Here is a 19,047-nt window from a genome sequence, read left to right as displayed (position 1 = left end):
TTGAAATACAGTTTATAGCAGGATCTAAACCTCTAGGAGTCTCGAAAGGTAGTGATATTTGGAGGGCACAGGATGGATAGGGAGGGGTAAACAAATTGAAAGCAGACTTGTATAGTTGCTTTCCATAGATGTTCAGAAAATTATCAATTTTATTTAAGCATGTACATTTAAAATGTGTCATTCTTATCTAGGCTTTTATCATACAGTCGGCCTTCCATATACACGAGTTCCGCATCTGCGGACTCAACCAACCACAGGTAGAAAATATTCTAAAAAAATTAGTGTTATATTGTTGCTTATGTGTATTTTGTAGTTAGGCCTATGGTGGTTGCATCTGTACTGAACATGTACAGACTTTTTTTGTCACTATTTCCTACACAATTTAGTATAACAGCTATTTACATAGAAGTTATACTGTATTAGATATTATAAGTGATCTAACGATGATTTAAAGTATATGGGAGAATATGCATAGGTTATATGCAAATACAACACCATTTCGTATAAGGGGCTTGAGCCTCTCTGCACATTGGTGTATGCAAGGACCCTGGAGCCAATCCCCACAGATACTTAGTTTGGTCACCTGACTGTTAGCTGTATCCAGTGTAATATATTCTAATCTAGAACTTCTTAATAGACATTTATAAATGTAAGCACATTTTATAGTCATCCAGTTTATTGTAAACATAATAAACAATTTTGTTCTCTAGTGTAACTCTTAATAAAGCTAATGATCAGATTCTGGAGAGAGCAATATATTTTCTGTAACTTACAATATATTTTCTGGTCTTATGTTTCCCCAAAAATAAGACCTAGCTGACCATCAGCTCTAATGTGTCTTTTGGAGCAAAAATTAATATAAGACCCAGTATTATATTGTATTATGTTATATTATATTAGACCCAATTTTATATTATATTAAAATAAGACCAGGTCTTATATTAAGTTTTGCTCCAAAAGACGCATTAGAGCTGATGGCCCGGCTAGGTCTTATTTTCGGGGAAACACGGTATTCAGGTTTTAGAAAATATAAGCAGATGCTGTCCAAAGTCTAATAGTATGACAGTATGTTATTTTTTATATGTTATGCACTATGTACATAGCATTTACATAGCATACATATATACTACCATATATTGTGTGTCAGTATAGTCTCATAGTATGTGAGATGCCTATTTAATGCATTTCTATACTCTGTTATTACCTTTATATTAAATAGGTGACAGATGTTTGACATGTGTATTGTAGTTATGCTAAAATGGAGTCCTAGAAGATTAAATAAATCATCCTATAGTAACTCGATTCTTAAAAATCACTACTAACTACTTAGTTGTTATCATTTACACTAAAAAATCATAAAGCATGATTTCCACAAGATCACAGGATGTGTAGTTTTTACTGAAAAGAACCATCATATGAAAAACCCATGCACCTGGACCTTGGAAAACCTACCCAAATGTTTTGAATACATACTAAAAGCTTTAGATAACCTACAGGGACCCTCAGTAATCTCAGCCTTGCTCACCTCCCACAGGCAAGGACAACCAAGGCAGGGAAAAGTGGATTCCAAAATGCTGGGAGTGGAAAAGATCTGTTAAGCAGTTTCCAATAGGTTCAAGGTCATCAGTTTATTGGATGGGGGTGGAGTATTGGCATTTCTGGGTAGTGATTTGTCAAGACACATTAGGGGATTTGAAGTAATCAGTGGATTTTAGTATCATCAAGTTTGAGAGATGTCAACATGGGGATGGCAATGAGAATAACAGTTAACATAGACTCAGCTCCGGTAAAACAGGACTATTGTGTTCTAATGTGAAGCACAAGGTTAGGGCATAGGTTTCACACCCAAGTTGCTCCCTGGAACAGTGCTCCCCCCACTGGCTGAGGTGGGAAATCTCTTGTTATTCTCTCTTCCAGTTCATGAATTTGGATATGTAAAATCTTATATTATTTCAAAATCAAGGACTTTACTCTGTATTGCTAGATAGATACACTTAGGGATAAAATATTTAGCTTAAGTTTTTTAAATAAAAGACAGTGGAAAAATAAAATTTACTTAACCAATTCACTATACCAAAAAAAAAAAAGTGTTAGGCCAGGTATGCTCGCATATATAATATATTTTATATTATATTTAGGTCTACATTAATAAACTAAAAAAATCCTCTACTTAATAGTGTCTTTTTATCCACCATCTTAGCTCTGTTACTTGCCCTCTTAGCCTAGTTAAGGTCGCAAGTAGCGATAGGACTTCAGAACAGGTCATAAACTAAGACTGAAGGACTGAAATACAAATGTTGTTTTTTAAATGACAGTAGAGAAAGAGACAGATGGCTATTCTCTTCACACATTCTAATAACAAATGAACTGTTAATTAAAATAATGGAGCATTCAGAATGTAATTAAACCTATCCTGCAACTTAAATTAGTCTGGATAATTTAGATAAGATCACAACTCTCTTAATTTTAAAGCAAAGAATTATTAGGTTGGTGCAAAAGTAATTGCGGTTTTTGCAATTATTTTTTAACGTTTTAACCGCAATTACTTTTGCACCAACCTAATAGGTTGTGTTCAAACTGTCTGGTCATTGAGCCCACATTTCCACTTCAGTTTTCTGGTATTGACCACATTTATAAACCAAATTCTGTTATAAATGAGAAAAAGGTCATGTTGGCACATGTGCAAGTGGTTAATTCCTCTGTTTCTCAGTATCCCTCTGTGATACATGTTGGTTGTGTAGGTTATGTTTCCTAAGGTCTCTCTAGCTCTAATTATTTTGAGTTCATTTAATTGCACTATTCAGGCCAAAAGGTTCTTCAGCTTATAATAGACATAAATCTTTGTCTCATCAGAGTTCTTCATAAAGTAAGTTTTCTTTGCCTACGTTGCTCTTATATTTCTGGAAAATAAGCAGTGAATTATGGCTGTATTCAAACAAATTCCTATTAATTATATGAAAGTTAATGGCTTCCATTTAAAGTACTTTTGACATCACTGTAAGATTATTGATACATGTTTGTTCAGAAAGGAGCCTTAAAGAAAAAAAATTTCATTAAGATGCACATCATGTATTTCTTTAATCTGATTAGTTAGCTGAGACTCAGCCAGCGCTTTGTCAGTAGATCAAGAATAAAACAAAGAAGCTATAATTAATGAAATTAATACCAGATATAGAAATGAGATGTAAGGTGACATTTCAGTCATAACATTTCCTTTGAGCTTAGCAGAATGGAGAGACAGGTTAGGATGCAGTAATTGTTCTTAATGATTAGATTAGGATGGTTATTTTTCTCATGCTATTGGACGCTAAGAGTATAAGTTGGCAGGCATGAAAGTACAAAACTGTCTGACAAATTTAATCTGAAAGTTCAGAAAATAAAAGGTATGATTTAATTTACTATTTTTATCTTCCTATTCTTACAAGAACTACAAGAAAAATTTCAGGGCATGTTCATCTTCATCATTCTAATAATAAATTGTTGGTTGCCAGTCTTTCTCACCTTCTAAATCCAATCGGTTGTCAAGTCCTGTGAAATCTGCCTCTTAAGTAAATCTATTTTTGATGTAGCTTCACAGCCAAGTATATGTATATGACCGTTGTCTTTTACCACAGCTTTCCAACAGCTGTATTTGCTTCAGTCTTTCCCTAATCATATCTTTTCTCCAGAGAGCAGTCAAGGTGATTGCTACAAAACACTATCAGACATTGGCACAGCCTTTGATAAAACAGCTCAATTATTCCCCACCGAGTAGAGTAACACATTTTTCAGATGATAAGTACAATTTCCTTTCAATATACAACACCAAATAGTCCTTATCTGATAAAGGTTCTTTAGAATTCCAAGAAAATGGAAAAGGTTAAATTTTCACTATGGAAATATTTTTTGTTTAATAAGATCTTGGTTCCTGAAAGTAAATATTAAAATATTAATAGTAGCCAATGTTTGTTGAGTCCTCCATAAAAGAGAATAAATGTGAGGATGAGTCCTTAATCAGGATAATTGCCATGTGCAATAGAAAGCTGTTTTCTGGACTAGCTTTTGGGTGGGGGAGTTAAGAAACAGTGTTACCAGGTAAAGAAACAGTGTTCAAGGGCCAATTTGTATGGATGGGATGTGGATGTGAGGTGAGATATACCGAAAGCCTGTAAAAATGCAGAGTGTGTAATCTCTTTCCAAAGTTAATCAATATCAAAAAAGAGATGAATTATAAAACAATATCACCAAGGTAATGGCAAATCTTTTAAATTGTGCATGCAGTCTAATTTGTGAACCTTTCTTTATTACATGTTATTACACTCTTCGGGATCAAATCTAAATAGGGATAGACACTTCCATGATTTAAGGAGCTCTCTTTAAGAAAAAAAGAATACAACGTTATGAATTCAAATGTATGAAAAGAGAAAGGACCCGTGTTAGTGAAAGTTCCTGGAGTGTAAGCTTCATAAATACCGTGTTAAATTGATATTCTGGCAGAATGAAGTTTTGAATGTTTACTTTCTGTTTCTCTTGCAAAAGAGTCTATGCACTTCTCCTTTTCTTTTATGATAGGAACATTTCTGCATTAAGATCCTAGCATATGCTTATAACAGTTCTAGACTTAAATATTATATAATCTTCTATGATAGTACTTTATTGAAAGCTCTATTTCTTCCACCATTTATTAGATATTATGTGCACTTAAAGAATTGATGATGTACAAAGAATGATTAAGAGCACTAGTATTACTTGAGGGAAAAAGCAAATTAAAAAGAGCATGATAGCCTATAAATAATTAGGCAATGTCAACATCCAGAGGGAATGGAACCCTTGCAGATGGTATAAGCAATAATGATGATTTCAAATTACAGAGGGATAGTTTTCTTTATGTTTTTAAATAATGATTACATAATTTTATATTTGTGGAAACTTTGACATTAGACTTTGATTTTGGAAATTAGCTTAGACTACATAAAAAATACACCTATTTCTTGCCCCCATTCATTTTGTGGGGATAGGCACAGCAATCAGATATGCCTATTTACACTTACGTGAATAGATATATATACCTAATGTGTTGAGCAAGGTGTTCAGAATAAACAAATTTAAGAAAAACAAAATAGGGTGACTTCTCATTCCTCCCTTAAAAGTAATTTCTTATACACAATGGAATACTATTCTGCCATAAGATGAAATAGTGCCATTTGCAACAACATTGATGGATGTTTACATTATTATGCTAAGTGAAATAAGTCAGAAAAAGTTGAGAACCATGTGCTTTTACTGATATGTGGGATATAAAACTGAAAATAACAAAGAAACAAGACAAACAAATGAAGAAAGAAAAACTCATAGACACAAACAATAGTTTAGTGGTTACCAGAGGGTAAGGGGGTAGGGGGTGGGAGATGAGGGTAAAAGGGATCAAATATATGGTGATGGAAGGAGAACTGACTCTGGGTCAGTAAACACGCAATGTGATATGTAAGTGATGTATTATAGAATTGTATACCTAAAACCTATGTAACTTTACTAACCATTGTCACCCCAATAAACTTTAATTTAAAAAAAAAAACACGTAATTTCTTAATTTTTAGAAGTTTTAAAAAACCCTTTATATTTGGCTTTGTGAATTATAATAATCAAAATTTAGAAATTGTTAGAGAAGAAAACAGATTTGGTGGTAGATCTATATAATAATAGTTTTTGTTTGTTTGTTTGTTTGTTTTACCATATGCCTCGTGATCTATAAGCTCATCTTTATGGCATAGTGAAATGGTTGAAATGTAGCTCATAAGCCTAGATAAGGGCTCTTGAGATGTGGAAGAGTTAACTCCAAAAACAGGAGCAACCTGGTTCTATCACTTAAACAAGCTATGAGACCTTCTGTGCATTACTTAACCTCTCTTAGGGACTGGCTCTTTTTCTTAACTTTTTAATTTACAGTTTTTATCAATAGTCTTTATTTTTCAAAGCTGTTTTAGGTTCAAAGTAAAATTGTGCAAGACGTAAAGAGTTCCCATACACTCCCTTCCCCTACCCATGGACCCTCCCCCCCACATACAGAAAGGCTCACCATGATGTCATGCCCCATATGGTGCATTTGTCACAATCAATGAACCCATAAGTACACATCATTATTAACCTAAGTCCGTAGTTTACAATTAGGGTTTACTCTTTTGAGTTGTACATTCTAAGTTTCAGCAAATGTGTAATGACATGTATCAACTATTATAGTATCATACAGAATACTTTCACTGACCTAAAAAGCACCAGTGTTCCACCGATTCATCCCAAAACCTTGGTAATCGCTGATCCTGTTACTGTCTCCATAGTTGTCTTTTCCAGAATGTCACATAGATGGAATCATGCAGTATGTAACCTTGTCAAATTTGCTTCTTTCACTTAGTAATATGCATTGAAGTTTACTACATGTCTTTTTCATGGCTTGATATCTCATTCTTTTTAACACTGAATAACATTCCATTGTATAGATATGCACCAGTTTGTTTACCCATTGACCTATTGAAGGCTCTTTTGATTGCTTCCAGTTTTGGCAATTATGCATAAAATTTCTATAAATATCTGTATTTAGATTTTTATGTGAACATAAATTTTCACTTCATTTCGGTAAATTCCAAAGAGCTCAATTGCTATATTGTCTGGTAACAGTACGTTTAGTTTTATAAGAAACCACCAAACTTTCTTTTAAAATGGCTGTACCATTTGGCATTTACACCAACAGTGAATCAGAGTTGTTACTGTTCCACATCCTCACCAACATGTGTTGTTGTCAGTGTTCCATATAGTGGTATCTTGTTTCAATTTTCAGTTCCCTGATGACATATGATGAAAAGATCTTTCTGTATGATGAATTGTCATTTGTATATCTTTGATGAAATGTCTGTTCAGATCTTTTGACTGTTTTTGAGGTACATCATCTGAAAAGGAAGATAGTAACTATTCCACAGAAAATTTGAAATTATATAATTCATTTAGGTATCTTAGCATAGACTCTGTAATATATGTGACAGTAAATATTAGATTATATTATTATTATCTACATTAATTTATGATAGTATGTCTGAAACAAAAACTTACTCCCTAACCCACCCTACCATTCAACTTTCATTCCAATTTTTGAAATCATTTCCTCAAATATTTTTTCTTTATGTTTGTTTATTTATTTCATTTTATTTCTACAATTCTTGACTCATCCCCTAAATTCAGACAAATTTTTGTCATTTTTGTCTATGGCAATGTGGTTAAATAAAGACATGAATCAGTGAATGAACCAGTCTCAGAATAATCTTGGACACTTTTATGTCAATATATGTGAAATTTAATCATATACAGTTCATGTATTTTGCAGATTAATCAAATGAAACATTACTTTGTTAACTTCTGGAATGTTTATCAAGCAGAGTAAAGTATTACTTCAAATAAAATAGCTATGACATTAAGCTATTTTCTAATTCTTGTTTGTGTTGTGATATCAAAGAATGATACATCTAAGGATAAACATCACTAGCTCAAAGTCTATTAAAATTGGTAGAATATATAAGAATGTAGTTTTTTATTATGAATGACACAAAGATTAATATCTGTGGATATATATGTCCACAAAATAATAAATCTCTTTTTTACGAATTGTTAATTCTCTCTTATGGTTCTTAAGTGTGCATCTGGCCAGAGAGCTTCATTTTCAATATTCCAAGTGGATTAACTCATTGCCTTTCCTCCTTTCCCCTTCCTTGTATAGGTTTAGGCTATATTGTTTTATAATTATAAGCCTTTGACTATTAGGCAGCTTTGTAGATAGCATATGTTAGCATCATTTGCATGATGTAAATAATTCTGCGCATAAATGTCGTAACAGTCTGCAAAGATAGAAATGATAAAATTTTCCCAAAAGGTCACCAGTCTGCTTGAAAATTTCGCCCTTAGACCCTGGATCTCTACATCAACAGAATGCTTGTTGACAGACCATTTATTATTTAAAACCTGAGAGAAAATCTAGGCTGCCTTAAGAGTTGAGCTATATTTCAGCATAAACTTACAGAGTTTATCATTTCCTTTTTGCAAATGTCAATTTTAAGGAAGTTATTGTTTCTATCTCATAGGCTATTTACCTCAGTGTTTTTATTTCTTTGACTTTTTTCTTTGTGATTTTTTTTTAATGGAAATAAATTAAAATACTTTCTAAGGAGATGAGAAATTATGTAATTTAGGGAAACTTTTAATAATTTGACTTGTTTTTTCACCTGAAATCTATGTAACTTTGCTAACAATTATTACCACAATACATTTTAATAAAAATAAAATGAAATAATAATAATTTGACTTTTAAATACATGTTTATGTATTCATAAGACTTGTATATGCATGTTCAAACCAATTATTTATTTTTGTTCTAAAATGCATATCCTAAAATATCACATATTTTTTATTATTACTGTGATGTGGTTTTTCACAGCTAAAATAAAAGACACTCAGTAATAGTTGCTATAAAATTATAGGGACTAAGTTTTCACTTAGGCTCTATAAATAACATAACAGCAAAATTAGAACCAAAATTCTCTGACCTTTTACTGCAAAGCACAGAACCAGAACAACTGCTGAACTGCAAATATTTATTCAAGCTCTGTTCTGAGCCTGCAAGCAAACAAAATGTATTTGAATTTCTGCCAAAGGAGATGTTAAAAAATAGCTATAGTTTGTGACTGAAAATGATGTAGCAGTCTATATAAAAAGTAAGTCTCATAAACTAGGGGGAAAACAAGTTTTAAATTGTCAGTTAAAAATGGATATACTATATTTTATAAGGTGATCAGTTATAGTTACATGAGGTGTATAAATTTCATTAAAACTTTATATGTAACTAGAGGTCAAGTATTCAAGTGTATTAAAATATTCAGTTAAATTATATGGTTTAATACAGATAAATCTAACCTCTCTAGTATATGCATCTAGACATACATCTATTGGTGTATAATTTTACAAAAGTGAAATTGTAAACTAACTGGTTATCATTGAATGTGATTTACAGCAAAAGTACCTTGCTTCTTTGTGCAAGAGTAATTCATATCTTATATAGTGATTATATATAATTTATTGTGATATTTTCCCCCTACTTCACTAATCAAAGTAAGCTTTTAGTATAGATGTCTCAAAGTCAATTTTGGAGTTCATGAAATGAACTAATTAATAGATCATCATCTTAAAAGCAGATAACATAATCAAGATTGACATATTGCAGATATCTATTTCATGAATGGTTATATCCCTTGCATTTTTGTCAGTGACAATTGCTACTTGTGGTGAATAGATTACTAATGGGTGTGGAAGTTCTGATTCATTCAAAAAGTTGACTTCTGCACAGAGATTTTTAACCTTCCCATTCTTCTTCTTCCTCCATTCCTCCAACTGTCTCTCAGCAAGAATTCATTGAGCACCGAATCTCTAAAAGTGTTGGATACTAGAGATGCAAAGGTGAATCAGAGCTCCATTAAGAAGCTGATTCGAATGTGACTTTTTCTATAATTGCAATGAATGAACAAATAAGAACTGTATCTTAAATTAACGTACAACCGGTAGTACCTTTGCACAACAGAGTGTGTGCAAATGTCTTTTCCCACCCAAGAATGTGTTTTTCTCACATGGTCAATATGGACTTTGTGGCAAACTACTAGTAATTTCCAAGAGTGGGTTTAAACATGGAGATAGAGAGAGTTCACCCTTTTACTCCATTGCCATAGCACCTTAAAATTCAGCACCTAGAAAAGTGTCAGTAAAGAGGTGTTTCATACATTAACAAATGTTAAGTATTACTACTGATTGAAGTTAATTATATATGTCATTGAGATATGTACAGTACCTAGTTGGCAGGGAATGTGTGTCGGGGGTGCCTGTACTTGTGTGCCTGTGTGCATGAAAATACGATGTATTTAAAAGGCAATAAATTAAAATAGAAAAGTCAGGAAAGATTTCATAAAATTAATGGGATTTGATCTAAGCTTTGAATACGAGGAATTATGTCAACAGGTGCAAAGATGGAAGAGGATATTTCAAGCAGTTGAAACAGCATGGACCAAGTAATATGCTTAGAAAACAATAATTACTAATGGGAAAGTCATTCACTCAAGAGCATTGGGGCAAAGTAACATAGAGGCTAAAAATACTGGCTCTGGAATTGGAGGGTTTGAGTTTATATCCTAACTAAAACCATCTATTGTCATGTGACATTGGACAAACTGTTTCCCCTCCTGATATGTCAATATTGCTGTCATATGAGAACAAGAACAGTTTATACTTGTGTCATGCGGGGTGTCATGTGGTGGTCTCAGCTCCCGCTCCCCTTATAAGATCGCAGGATAGGGTGAGGCCAAAAAGGAACACCAACAGAGCCATAGATAGGGGAGTCATACCACTATATTCTTGATGGCGGCTGGTCAAGACACAAAAGCAAACATCCACCAGTACCCCAACAGGAAGTCTTCCTGCACCCCAGTCTTTCTGGCACCTGGGCAAGACACAAGAAGTAGGATCCACACAATCCGCAATCCACCATCCACGCTTCCTAACCCCACTTGCTAGCCTCAATCCGCCGACCGCTTCTCTTCCAACCAACCAACCCCTTGCTAATTGCAATCCGCCATGCTAACTGCACTCCTCGCTAACTTGGCCGTGGCAGTGATATCAGTGGCTAATGGCTAACCGGTAACAGCTGATGGCCAACTAGTCACAGCTGATGGCCATCTACTACCCGAGCCAGCACTTTTCCACTTGAGGCCGAGAGCCTGGAAACTGCTCTCTGTCCCCACAACTTCATAGAGTGGTGGGGAGAAACATGATCATATACATAGTAGAAAACTTAGGGTCTGACATTTTTTTAAATATGTTTGCTAATATTGTTAATAGTTTTTAAAGAGATAAAACTGTAATGGTAATTTAGGAGTAGATTCTGAAGGGACTAGGCAGGCATGCTAATAATTTGGGGGTTTATACTTTATTTTGTGTTTAAATTTATTTTGTTTAAACATCACATAGTTCAGAAGTTACTGGGTCCCCCCTTCTAATGTCATCACATTAGGGGTTAAGATTTCAACCTGTGAATTTTACAGGGACACAAACATTCAGTCCATAAGATCATACAAAGTGGTTATGAATGATATGTTAAAGCAAAGTTTTAGGAATATCTTTAAAAATCAGGGATTAATCTAAGCATTTAAATATTGGAATTTGTATTAACATTTTTTTTTTTAATTTGACATGTGCGTTATTGTTTCAGACAGTATTTCAAGAGATTTTCTTCTCTAGAAATAATTATTACTTAGTAGGAATAATTATTTTGTCCTCCAAAATAATTAAATTTCAGCATTATTTGAAAGATGTTTTGTTTCCTCTTAAGCTAGAAATGTATTACACTTTCCCATTGAAAAATGTGTTTTCTGATGTCAGTCTTATAGTACAGAGTAGCCCCCAGCAGTAATTGGGTTACATTATACTCATAAGTCTGGAAGCAAAAATAGTATCTTAACAGGAGAAAACAATAACATGAATGGATTTAGCTAGCTAATTGTTTTGATTCTATAATTGTCAGTGCAAGGAAAAATGTTTTAATGGGTACCTTGAAGGAACAAAGAAAATGAGGTACTAAGAATGGCACATTTTTATTGTTAGGTTAAGTTTATGATAATCAGTTGATGGTGTACGGGGCAAATTCTGCCATGCTTCTGTATGAAGTGAGAGTGGAAAGCTGAAGGTAGTGAGGGCCTTGTCAACGCAGCTGAAATTAATTGTATTTTGGGGGAAGCAGTTGCTACAGTACAGTTAGTCACATCTGTGCAGGGCAGATTCAGGTTGACAAGGCTAGACTTGACTCTGTCCTTAATGTGTGCGTGGGGACAGAGCCCCAGAGAGTAGGCTCTCAGCCCCACATAGAAAGGTGCTGGCTCAGGTAGTAGATGGTCATCAGCTGTGACTAGTTGGCCATTGGCTGTTACCGGTTAGCCATTAGCCACTGATATAACTGCCGTGGCTAAGCTAGCAAAGTAGTGTGGTGGCGTGGTGGCGTGGCGTCCTGGCATGGCGTGCTGTGGTGGAGTGTGGATTACGGATTGCAGAGAGGCGGATTGCAGCTAGCAAGTGAGGTTGGTTGGCAGAAAAGTGGACGGCAGGTTGCAGATCGTGTGGCTCCTGCTCCCTATGTCTCCAACCCAGCCACCAGAGAGACTATAGTGATATGACTCCTCTATCTTGGCTCTGTGGGTGTTCCTTTTTGGCCTCACCATATCCTGCGTTCTTATCTGGGGAGCTGGAGCTGAGACCCCACATGACACACTGCATGACACCACCTTGCATGACAGTGTGTAACAATAGGCATTTCCTCATACTCCAGATAAGTATAGATAACATGGTCTATATCAAATTAATAGAACTTAACAAGGTAAAAATTATTCATTTGCCTTGAGTTGATTGTGAGAAATGAGGTGATCAATAAAGAATTGAAATATATCTAAGATGACCTTTTAACTAATTGGAACGCCAATAAAAAAACTGATCATAGCTATCAGTTATTAAACCATTATTATTTACTAGGCAATATGATAGTCCCATTAAATAGATAATATAATTTTGAACTGTTAACTGTGTAAATTACATATTATTATACCTTATTACTATCCATATTTTACGGCAGTCATGGTTCATTATCATTTAAATAATATGCCCAAGGTCTTACTAATAGTGTATGGTTAAAACAGCAACGATCTCAAGTTTATATAGTCAAAGCCCATGCTCTTTTGCTTAATGTTACCCTTGAGTTTCTTAAATATAATGTTCCAGTGCGATCATGAATCCTGTCATATTTTCTATCTGCCATCGACCCTTAGCCTCTGTACTTATGTACTTTTGGGGAATCTAACATCTTGTTCTTGTGGTCAAGGTTGAAAATCTGTTTTCCTCTTTTTTTTTGTTTTGATTTGTTTTGTTTTGTTTGTTCTTCTGGGATCTTCTGGGAACATAGAAACTTAAAACATTCCATTTGAAATCTTTGTTGCTAAGTTCTTTATTGCCACTTTATTTTCTATAAAATATAATTGAGTTTTTCTTCTTTTTAATTTTTTTTAATGTTTTAGAATTCTTTGACCTAGCTTAAGCAATAATGGCAAACTGACATTGAGAACATGTTGTAAGACCAAGTGCTTTAAATAGTAGAAGATAATACTGGGTTGACTTCTACTTCTCTCTCAAAGTCTGTCTGAGCAGAATATGTTGAGCTTTAAAGGGATTCTATCTATATGAAAGCTGCAGTTTCTGGAAGCAATTTATATAGTCTTAATAGCTTTGCAACCTATATCCCAGAGAAGCCTGACACCATAACCTAAATATGACTACTGAACAGTTGTATACAGTGCTTTTATGTTTTATAAATAAGATTTAAAAAACAAGGATCCTATGCTTCCTCAGAAAGTTTATAGTTTAAAACTTGGTTCAGCTCAGTGCAACACAATAGAGACCATTCAGAGAATGCCAAGTAAGCTTTATAATTATTATATCTTTGGGGATGGGTGAAATTTTGGAAGTACTTTAAGGAAGAAACATTTACAGACCTTATTCAATAATCCTCAGACCAATACATAACTCGGTCTAGGAAATTACTTTATGATATGCCACATGCTATGCATGTGGGACTATTAGTCAATTCAGTTATAAAAACCACTGCCAATTTGAAGGAAAATACAAAGAGGATAAAGAAGAAAAACAATATATTTTGCAGTCGTGTGTGGGGGTGTATAAATGAAATTTGTAGAGTAGTCATATAGCCTGTATTTAGGGACACTTATGGAAGAAAATGACCAATATTTTTGTGCATGCAATTTATATATATTACCTAATTTTATTTAATCACAGTATCCATGTGAATATAGTAGGGAGGACCTTAATTTGCAGAAGAGTTGTGAGAATTTGAGATACCATGTTAAAAAGTGCTTAGAAAGACACTTGGCACATAGTAAGCCCTATAGAGATATCATCTAGGTATTATTATATGGCTTCATTGAAGGAGATTTGTTTTTCCCCCCTTTTTATTTGGTGCACACATAATGAACATAACCACCATTATAGAGTTCCCTCTCTTTCTCTCTCACTCCCCCTGCTCGTCCTACCCGTCTCCCCCCACCCTCGATCTCTACGTCTCTCTCAGCAACTTTTATATTAAGGTTAAGATACAGCGTCCTCTGTGCAGAAGGTATTCATCATTTGATAGTTTCTGTGCCACAGCATTCACACATTCCCCTTGGCCTGTGGTTATATAGGTTTATCCATATCCTACCCATATCATGTAGACAACACAGGTACCATCTCTAACCAGGAGAAAAAATAGAAAATAACTGGTTTAGAGTTTAATTAAGGACTGGTAAATAACAATTCACTTTGCCATTTTCACTTAAAAGCTTTCAGACTTCTTATTTGAATGATCATCCAATTCAGTTAAAGAGATGAACTTAATAGCATGGTGTAAAGGCAGAATCACCATTACAAGAAAGAGGAAAAAAGTCAAAAATAGAGGGTAGACTACATTGCTTCTATTATTTTAGATTGAAATACTGATGCTGGAATAAATTAAACAATAATATATAGCTGTTTCATTCATTAATCAATTCACAGAATAAATCTTTTTTTTTTTCCCCCACAAAATGTTTTTCACCTAAGGACTCAAAAGCCCCAGCTATTTCCAGTAGCAACATCTGTTGCTTTGCCAGTTTCCACAGAGATGAGCTCGTGTTGATTTTCATCACATTTGTTCAAGTCTGGAGTCTGGTTAAAACATGGAAACAGTTGCATTGCCAGTTAAGAGGTACAATCATATAGTACCCTACGCAAAATGCTATTCACCTGAATTAATTGTGATTCAAATGGCATTTGCAATTATGAATCTAAGCATGGATTATTTAAAATAATTTGGATTAGAGTAAGAAATGCCATAATATAAAGTATTCTAGAAGGAAGAATACTATGAAACAAACACACTGCTAGAAAACATAAATATATTTACTTTAAATTTTCTCAATCGAAATCTGTCTTAGTTTTATTCCAACACCATTTTGGGATAACTTTTGTAAAAAGAAGTAGTCTCTCAGTTACATCTTATGTTAACACATTGTCTAAACAGCACATTTATCATCATAGACATTTTCCTATTATCCAACTTCTAATGCTTTCTACCATCATCTATATGTTGATTGCACATTAGCATTCTGAGGTAAAACCATATTTGAAAAAAGTGGTGTTGTTGAAGTGGAAATGTCTGATACTTGTGTCCCTACACTTAATGAAAGTGTAAAAGGAACAGCAGAAGAACAAAGGTTAAGGTGGAAGCATATGTTCCTGATATAATTACCAAAGTATTGTAATGGATTTAGTCACTCACCTTGATGCAGGCCTTTTTAATACACCCAAGTTTTCATACAGTCTCTCCAGCTGCTAGAGATACTTAGGTGGACAATGTTGAGAAACTCTAAATGTTGAGGATATGAGGAATGTTTCTTTTCCTACATTTTAAAATGTTTTGAATGTTTAATTGGCCATTTCCCAAAAGAGAATTCCTAGTGATTTTTAAATTTAATTTTCTCTATTTCTAATATGGGACAAATGACTAATATGTCAAAATTTCCCATATTAATGTAGAATAGCTAATTTACAGGAAGAACAAGAAATGCAAGTGATCACTACAGAATGATCAGAACAGCAGATATTATTGGGCATTGCTTAAATACCAAGCACTCTTCTGTGCACTTACTTCAGATTTTCAACAGCTTTGTAAGAGAGTTTATTGCTATGTCTACTTTGTAGAAGAGAAAACTGAGGCTCAGAGAGCTTTAGGTAATATTCACAAGCTATTCGGTAGTGGAATTAAGCAGCCAAATTCATATACTTTTCAATTACAGAAAGATGGATGTTGCCTCACCAGTATTAGTTTGTTATGGAAGGAAGTAAAGGTAATTTTATATAGTAGAATGCAATCTCCACCTTACTTTTCAGTCACAATTATCCACTGACATTTAAGTGTTATTATAACAATGCCTACAGATATTTTTATGTGAGCAAATATTTGAAAAAACTTGTTTCTGTTGTAGGTGTCATTGTACCTTAAGACCCATAACAATCCATGACTTATTTCCCCAAAGTGAAATTTTTATAAGATTTTATTTCCTCCAATTTTTTCCTCCATCTAAGTTTCTCTAGTTCTTTTCTATAGTTTCTGACAATCACTTAGGAAACAACTCAGGTTAGGCATTGTAGATTAGCGATGAGGTATGTTAAATAATAGGGACAGAATTATGATTTTTAATTTCATATTTCTCTCCTTAAAGTAAATAAAAAGCCACTAAAATAAAATGGGTTATGACGGCAATAGTAATCAAATTTTGTTTCAGTGTTTATTGTTGTTAGAAAAAATTGAACAAAGTTCATGATCTGAATTTACTTCAATTGTTAATATATACTTGCATTTATAGTTATCAAAGAACAAACTTACAAACCTGTTACAAAGGTAAACACTGAGTTACAGTGACTGTGTGTCTCACTTCCGATAATTTTACCCCCCTTCAATTTTCAATGCAGTGAGTTTTTTTAAAATTAAAATGGGGTTGTAAAGGAAGTATCATTACTTAACAATAAGTATATAGTTATGATCTTTTTTCTTAAATTTAAGTTAATATCCTGCACTGGAAATATACATAAAGAATTCATGAGAGTGATTGCTTTTGGAGAGAAATTAAAGGATACTTCTTTAACTAACAAATAAAGGGTACTAATTTGTTTTATTATTTCATATCTTAAAGGATAGAAACCTACATATCTGTTCTTTATTCTAGGTACTTTGCTGGATCTTTAAAAGTCTCAAAATAAGAACAAATAAATATCAGGAAATATATATATATTTTTTTTTTCTGGATAAGTGTTGATCTGTAACTTTTTCTCATGAAATATTTAGTCAGAAGCTAGAAAATTATAAATATAGAATGCATGTCTGTAAAATTGTTTGTAAACACAGGATGCATGTCTTTAAAACTTAAAAGTACTTTTAAAACTAATTTTGTTAACTTTATATATAAATGTTTCTAGGGCTATTCCTGATATAGTATTATGAAGAATGATATGCAGTCACTACCAGATTTCTGTCATGACAGCTAAATTGATAAATTGTTTATTAATTTATCAGGTTCCTATCTGAAAAAAAATAGAGACATCATGGCAAAATAAAAATAGCAACAACCCCAGAAATTTGAATAATACTGACATATTTTTTTTCTACAGCTTCCCAGGTCTGTACCCAAAGAAGGTCAAAAAATTTAATCTCTCTGAGAACTATATTCTGTATTTTTTAAGTGGACAGAATAATATTTTCTTATCAAGCTGATACTGAAGATTAGAAATAATATAGAGATAGCACTTAACACAGTACCTGAGATATTATAGGCATTTATTTTCTACATAAGATTCTTTAAAAACTTTCTGAAAAATGTCACTATGTAAGTGGTAACAACTGATTCCCTGGTAATATATAACTGGTAAAAGAATAAAAGGCAAGATTTTGGAATGATTCAGTGAAGTATTTATTTTTAATATGGGTGTCTTTTTTTTTTCCATGAATATAACTTGTTTATTTCCTTGAGTCTTTTAGGGAAATCTTGGATTTGGATCAACAAAATTTGCTATTAGCTGGATGATTTCCTTCTTTTTTTCCCCTTTTTTAAAATTAAATTTATTGGGGTGACATATTTTTAAATTAAATTTATTGGGGTGACATTAGTAAAATTGTATATGTTTCAAGAGTACATTTCTGTAATACATCATGTATATATCACACTGTGTATTCACCACCCAGAGTTAGTTCTCCTTCCATCACCATATATTTGACCCTCTTTACCGTCTTCTACCACACCCCTCTCCCCATTACTCTCTGGTAACCACTAAACTGTTGTCTGTGTCAATGAATTTTTGCGTGTTTGTTTGTCTTAATTCATTTGTTGTTTTCAGTTTTATATTCCACATATGAGTGAATTCATACGGTTCTCGACTTTTTCTGTATAAATTATTTCGTTAGCATGATAATCCCAAGATCCAACCAACCATTTTGTTGCAAATTACAGTATTTCATCTTTTCTTATGGCTGAGTAATATTCCATTGTTATACATATACCATATTTTCTTTATCCAATCATCTATTGAAGGACACTTAGGTTGTTTCCATGTCTTAGCCACCATGAATAATGCTACAGTGAACTTTTTAATTATGCATTTTGTCCTAATTCTAAGTATTGTGTGTGGAATTACTAGTTGGGGGGAAAAGACAGGATATCCCTTTATCCAAAGTATCCCAGGCTTAAACACAGTAGAAATTATGTACACATTGACAGAGGGAGAATGGAAATGTTAGAAGAAAAACTGTCATTGCTTGTTTAAATTATACTTAATTATTGAAGAGAGGCATTTTTAAAATTCATCATTTCACATTGTAATAGCCTCTAATTGAAGTGTGATAGTAAAGGTTAAGGAAAGCAGTGGATTTTGCAACTTACAGAAATTGTATCTTTTGACTGATATAAGACTGAATTTGATGTTTGGTTTTAATTTATTCATGGACTTCCAGTCTTCACACAATGAATATTCAGAGGTTGACTGATTTAATAGCAACTCAGTCTAAATATATGATTTATGAAGAGACTACAATTGAGTAAATCAGACTAGCATGATATAAATATGCAAGCAACATAATAAATAAATAGCACAATTTGACAATTTATATCCAGCATCCAATTTCAAAGATTCTTATAGCAAGAATAGAACTTGAAATATCACATGACCCAGATTATTGATTTTAGCAAATGGATTTCTAAAATTTGAGCAAAAGTTTACTCTGGCCTTAAATATCCAGAAAATGAGCCCACCACAATGAGTTCCCGTTATCCAACATAGAAATATTTCCAACTTTTATTCATTTAGGAAATACTTGGGATAGTTATCTTTACTGTCATTTATTAAGAATAAACTATTTGTAGA

At 33.2% G+C, this 19,047-nt stretch overlaps 1 protein-coding gene across 1 annotated transcript in view; it reads left to right on the top strand.

The window, feature by feature from the left end:
* The window catches only part of KCNJ3 (potassium inwardly rectifying channel subfamily J member 3), a 150,810-nt gene that overhangs the window by 127,961 nt on the left and 3,802 nt on the right, over positions 1-19,047 (top strand). The window lies entirely within an intron of this gene.

Source organism: Rhinolophus ferrumequinum, chromosome 8 (genome assembly GCF_004115265.2).
Source record: "Rhinolophus ferrumequinum isolate MPI-CBG mRhiFer1 chromosome 8, mRhiFer1_v1.p, whole genome shotgun sequence".
Classification (NCBI taxonomy): Eukaryota; Metazoa; Chordata; class Mammalia; order Chiroptera; family Rhinolophidae; genus Rhinolophus; species Rhinolophus ferrumequinum.
This window is presented reverse-complemented; position numbering and strand designations above follow the sequence as displayed.